Raw genomic sequence first — 6,000 nt, forward strand, 5'->3', positions numbered from 1 at the left:
GGTTTTTTTAGATGCTCAACTATGCGGAGTTTCAACCTACTTCTAGGGAGATTAAACCAAAGAAGAAAAGTGAATTCTCTTTTCCCTTGCATGGTAGCAATGCAAGACTAAGTTGTTTGAGTTCAGACCAAAAGCTGTTGGGTTATTCTATGCGATGTGCTGTATTCTTTCATGAGCTCAGAAGGTAATGAGCTTGATGTATCGATTCCCAAACTGATACTAACAAAAATGGTAGCACAGCATTGCCATGCAGAGATGTGAGTTTGAATCCAGTGGGTTTCATAGCTACATTATGGTGGCATTGTGCCTGGGCTAAGAAACCTTAACTCTTATGAGGTCTATTCAGCCTATGAAAACACCAAGAAAATGTGATCTGGTGACTATAATGGTCCTGGTACTAGATAGGTTGCAGCTAGATTGATCATTTATTTCAGTACTGTATTCCATTGCATGATATAAATCAATAAGACATATCCTATCACACCAAACACCTCACATCATTCAGATATTCAGTCTTTAGCTTGTTCTGCCACGCTTTCATACAGAAATCACTTGCATGAGGTAGAGGCAGGGATCTCACTCATATTAATGAAGAATAAAATCTTAAACTTGAACGGATATCTTTGGCCACTGCGGAGTTATCTTGTCCTTACATGCAGAAACAAGATCTTTCTGGGACTCTCCAGAAAAGTGCTACAACTGGAAACATAAAACATTTCTAGCTCCAGAATTAAACTTGATTAAAATACTACTGCACATCATTGATTGTCAGATTGTACAATCAAATCTGTCACTTGGAGTAAATGTATTTGGCATTACTTTCAAAGTCAAAAGACAACAGTTCCCAGATACAATTATCCTTCCATGTCAATATTATTCAATTGACTAAATGACTTCTGTTTTTGAAAAGACAAATGCTAACAATGCACTTTTAGGTAGCTCTGCTTGAAAACTGGAATTTCATGTAAATTTGATGGAATGTAAAAAAATAAAATCTATAGCTAAAAAGCTATAAGTTTTATTTGAAAAATACAGTCCAGGCTTTTCATGTTTAGTTCTGGCACTTCACTCCTCTGCAGAGGCTTTTTCCTGCCAGCTGATAAAACTTTCAGGGCATAGCAGGTTTGAAAGTTTGTAAGAATGGGAATATTTGACTTTTCAGTTACTTTGATAGAAGTTTTTTTACCTTCTCTAAGTTTACATCTTTAACTTTCATTTTGTAAAAAAAAAATTCACTCTGTATTAATAAAATGCAATCAGCTTACTGCATACTATAAGGTATAATAGACATTTAACACTGTATATACCTGAAAGATTGGACATTTCTAGATGGCAAAATTCTGAGTTCAGCTGTAGTGGTATATCCCAATACTCAAGTCAAATTAATTGAACATAACTATAATTCAAATGACATGAGAAAAGCATTTCCTGTGATTGACCACCCTCTGCAAAATGGATTAATTTATGTTCATGTTTGAAGAATGAAGCAAGTGAGTCAAAGTGTTATGTTTTGATCTAAAGAAACATGGGAATTAGACTTCACTGAAGCCATTTCTCATCCAGACAGGTGGAAGGTGTGCTTTTGAAGCAGAAGATATAATTTATTTCTAAGTTCTTGCTCTGGGATTACTGTAAGCAGACATTTTCTTTTAATTGTCACATTTAGTACAACTTAGACATTAACTACATTAGCCTTTGTAACACAGTGTCCAATCAATACTGGCCAAGTGACTCTATGGTTAAAATCTCTACTACTGAAATTAAATTCTGCATACATTACCTTTGTCCAGCCAGAATCCTTCTGTATCTTAGGAAGAGTGGCAGGAGTTAGAGGCTCTCCTCACTCTAGGGTTGTGTGTGTATATATATATATATGCGTTCCCTTCTCTTTCCTTATCAATATTTATTGCCGATAAATGACATCAGCTTTGGGGCTGCACATTTTAGAAGAAAGAACTTTTCTTAAGGAATAGGTGACTGAAAATGAACCAATCCAACTGCATTGTTCTGGCTTTTTTTACTTGTCTTCAGGGCAAGGAAAGAAAGAAGATAAAAGGCCTGTCCTTTGGCAGCCCTATGACTTTGCCAAAATACTTGTAGTCTGATCAGCAAGCTGCAGTGCTGATGTTGTGTTCACAAAATAAAAGCTCAAGTTTAGGGATGGTTGCTTTGCAATTGTCTTTTCTGGCTCTGGCAAAAGAGTGGAATAAATATTTTGAGGCAGAGACATAAGTCAGCAGCTCACTTCGTAGCCATGCACAGAATGTGCTGCACACTGGGCAACACAGTGACATTTTCTTCCAAGTGGATCCTGAACTTACATTTGCTAAATAAAATTCATATTGCATTAGCTCACTGAGGCCAACAGGCTGTGGCACTAGGCATTATTGTACACACAATTCACCGCATGTGTTGCTCAAGAGCAATCTACTTGCGGAATGGCTACAGACATATACATCTTCCCCCGTTAGTCTGAAGAGATGTGTAACATGAGTTTGCTTTTTTGCTCCAGTGCAGCAACACTCAGCTCAACTTTTCTTTTTGCAGAATCGCCACTTCCACTCATTTATAAAGTAATATCACAAAGTCAGCTTTGACAGGTCCTCAATGCTCCACTCTGCTCTATTTAAACACAATATGTCTTGCTTCCTTCCATGCTGCCTGTTGGCTTTCAGAAGGCATAAAGCATCTGCACATCTCCTCATTCTTTTCTTGCAGTTCCTTTCCTCATCCTTGCCTTTGCTGTGATGCCTTGGACACTGAGCACCATTTTCGTTATCCTGGGTCGAGATTGCTGTCCATAGTACAACTCAATATTGTTTCATTGTTTCCTGTTTTCTGCAATATTTCTGCAGCTATATGCTCTTGCCAGTATTTTAATATCAGATTATAAATCCTTTCTAACGTAGCTGCTTTTGTTCTTTATTTGTATAGTGGGCAGCACTATGGGGAGTTGCTTGTGATAAGGTCTCCCATATCCTTCTGTGTTCTGAGATAAGGGTAACGGTGCTTTTTTGTCTGACAGCTTGTGACAAGTTTGATGAGACCAGGGTTATCACCATCAGAAAGGCTAATAAACTGAATACCATAGTTATTAAGACTGCATCTGTACTGACTGTGAGAGGTAGCAGTCTAGCACCTCCAGATACTCAATGTCCTGAGAGATAGTTCTATTATTTTACCCCATCCACTATACTCAGTAATTTTCATTAATTTTCTAGAGTCACCTGAGCTTTATTTCTATTGTTAAAATGAAATAATACTACTGCAAGTATTTCTTTAAAGCGTGCTGCACCTGTTTAAATAGTGAAATCCATTTTTTCTATAAAGAATGTCTGTCGGATATGCTACAATTCATGGTCTATGGGTAAAATAATTGGAAAGAAAACAAAGATTAATAAAACTGATATCCAGGACTGTGGTACAAAGAGCAATTTAGCCTATCAGGTCCCACTTCCTCATGTGGATTACCTGAAGGGGTGGAGTAATTTAATTTTTAAAAAATTAAAAAATCAGTTCCACAGGGTTCTGCAAATGTATGTGTTATTTTAAAGATAAATCTATGGAAAGTTCTTTAAAAAAAAAAATCAGCTTGAGAGATTTGACTGGGGAAGTTCTTCTTCCAATCCTTAAATAAACCTGAACTACAAGAATCTGATTTGAGCTCAAGCGATGAAGGCAAAATTCCAGTTTCTTCAATTCTTCAGTTCCACTGAAGTCAATGACTGCTTAACTAGTACCTTTGTTTAAAATTCGTGCTGTTCTGTGTGGTTCAAGCTTTGCATAGATCTTTTTCTCAGCTGTGCAAAACACCTGGGAGACCTGATCCTTTTAGCTAACTTTGTTATGTTAATAATAAAATTATTAATTTCTTCCACACAACCCAACGCACTTTTCACTCCAGATTATTATTAGGGAGATAAACAACAGGGTAATAATTCAAACAGTTGCTGTCAGATAGAGGTAGATGCCACACAAAAAAAAGCTAGCTCAGGCAAAGGCAAGGCACATAAATGCAGAAGCTACGAGTCTCTTTGAAGGCTATTGGACTACCAGGATTGAAATGCTGGACATAGACAATTTGCAAATTGGAAATTTTTATTACAGCACCATTATAAAACTGTACCATTGTTTTTGAACTGGAGGACGTGTGTGTTCAGCCAGCACGGAGAGCAGGTAGAGCAAATCCACCCTCCTCAGAGAAACACACCGTTTGATATCTGCCCTCAATCTTCGGAGAGCAAAGCTGCTCACCCCAGCTTTTCTTTACCATCTTTCAGTCCAAGCAGATGTACCGATTAAATCGCTGCCCACTGTGGCACAGCTGCAGTCTCTAAGGGTTGAAATTTGCTTTTGCTTTACAAAGGAGACATTTCAGGCACCATTGCCTACAGGTGATTTTTCAGGTCAGCTGTCAGAGCCAGACCTGCAGACTGGCAGTGCGACTGCTCCTCATTTGCTGGGCTGTGTTGACTTGACTGCTGAGTTTAAGCCTCTGCTGAACATGGCTTAATAAGATCTGCAACGGTGAGGGATGAGGAGCAGCTGAGAAAGACCCAAACCATCACCTACTAGCTAGATTTGGAAAGAGACTTCTGCTCAATCCTGAGATTGTTTTGGTCTTGTCCTTCTAGTGGCTGCTATTGAGCTTTGTATGCTTATATACATAACATAATGTGACTGACTTGTAAGTTTAAAACTACTGTGAATAAATATTGTTTGGGTTATTTGCTCTCTGGCCAGTAGCAAGGAAATTCTCAACAAGTGAGGCTGTAGACTAAGCATACACGTAACTGGCTGACTGTGGGTACCTGAGGCAGTGTTATTTCAATAACTGCTCACTTCTGCCACAGACAAATCATCTCATAAATGGATTTAATAGTTAAATATATTTGTATATAGCCTACAAAATAGGAAGAAAGTGTTTTTTTAATTTCCTTATCTCTTGCTTTGAAAGGAAAAAGGAGATATTTAACTTTTTCTGACATGTAAACAGGAGTTCAGTACTATTACACTCTTCCGTAGAGAAATCAGCACCATAGAAACAGAGCTCAGGGGAGGGAAGTAGAGAAAGTAGTGGTTTTTTTCTTTTTTTTTTTTTTTTTTTCACGGATAGAGGTCATCTTGGCAATTAATAAAATAAGAGATAAAATTGTCAGCATAATCATGTTAGTCACTCCCGCTACCAGCAAGGACTAGCTAGGTTAAATCCTTTAATTCCCCATACAATTTTGATTTGTTTGACAAAACATCTGTTCTAAAGTACTAGTCTGATTCTTAGTTAGAAACAATCTTTTTTAAAAGAATGATGGCTTCACAACTGAATTCAGAAACTTATAACAACCCTAGCATATTGTTACTTGAAAAAAAAACCAAACGAAATAATATTTTTTTTCCTTGCATGGTCAAGTATGAGTCTCTTATTTGGCCAATTTATCACTTCTTGTAATCACCACATTAGAGAATTCCTACTGAGTATGTGTTAATTTGCTAGTTTTATTGAATAAAGGTTTGACTACCAGATTTGAAGTGGGATTCAATTCCCTTACTTTGACTGTCGAGAAATTAAGCATCTACTCCAAATTCATTGTGTAAACTCTTAGTGGTCAGTGGACGAGGCAGGTGTAACCAATAGGTCACTCTTTCCATTGGAAGCCAGGGATTTCAGGTACATGGGTTGGATTAAGAGTATATGAAGTAGGAGCTAAGCACGCCAACAAGCAGTCCCACCATGTCCCTTCTACATGCTTCCCCTTTGTGGGAGGGGACGAGATACTTCTAGATGTTTTGAGTGCAGGGATATTATTTTTTCGAAACTCTCCGGCTTCTGCAAAGCCCCAGAGCTCTCAAGCAAATGGAGACAGCACTGACTGCAATGCACAAATTGTAGTCATTGCTGCTAACCTACTGCTAGTACCCATCCTTTGGGCTGCAGCTAAGTTATGAAAGTATTCATCCTGAAGCAAAAAATATGGGTCTAGATCCTCCACAAGGGATTTC

Source organism: Nipponia nippon, unplaced genomic scaffold (genome assembly GCF_047370975.1).
Source record: "Nipponia nippon isolate SJK-2023a ecotype South Korea unplaced genomic scaffold, ASM4737097v1 scaffold_4, whole genome shotgun sequence".
In the NCBI taxonomy this organism is placed as follows: Eukaryota; Metazoa; Chordata; class Aves; order Pelecaniformes; family Threskiornithidae; genus Nipponia; species Nipponia nippon.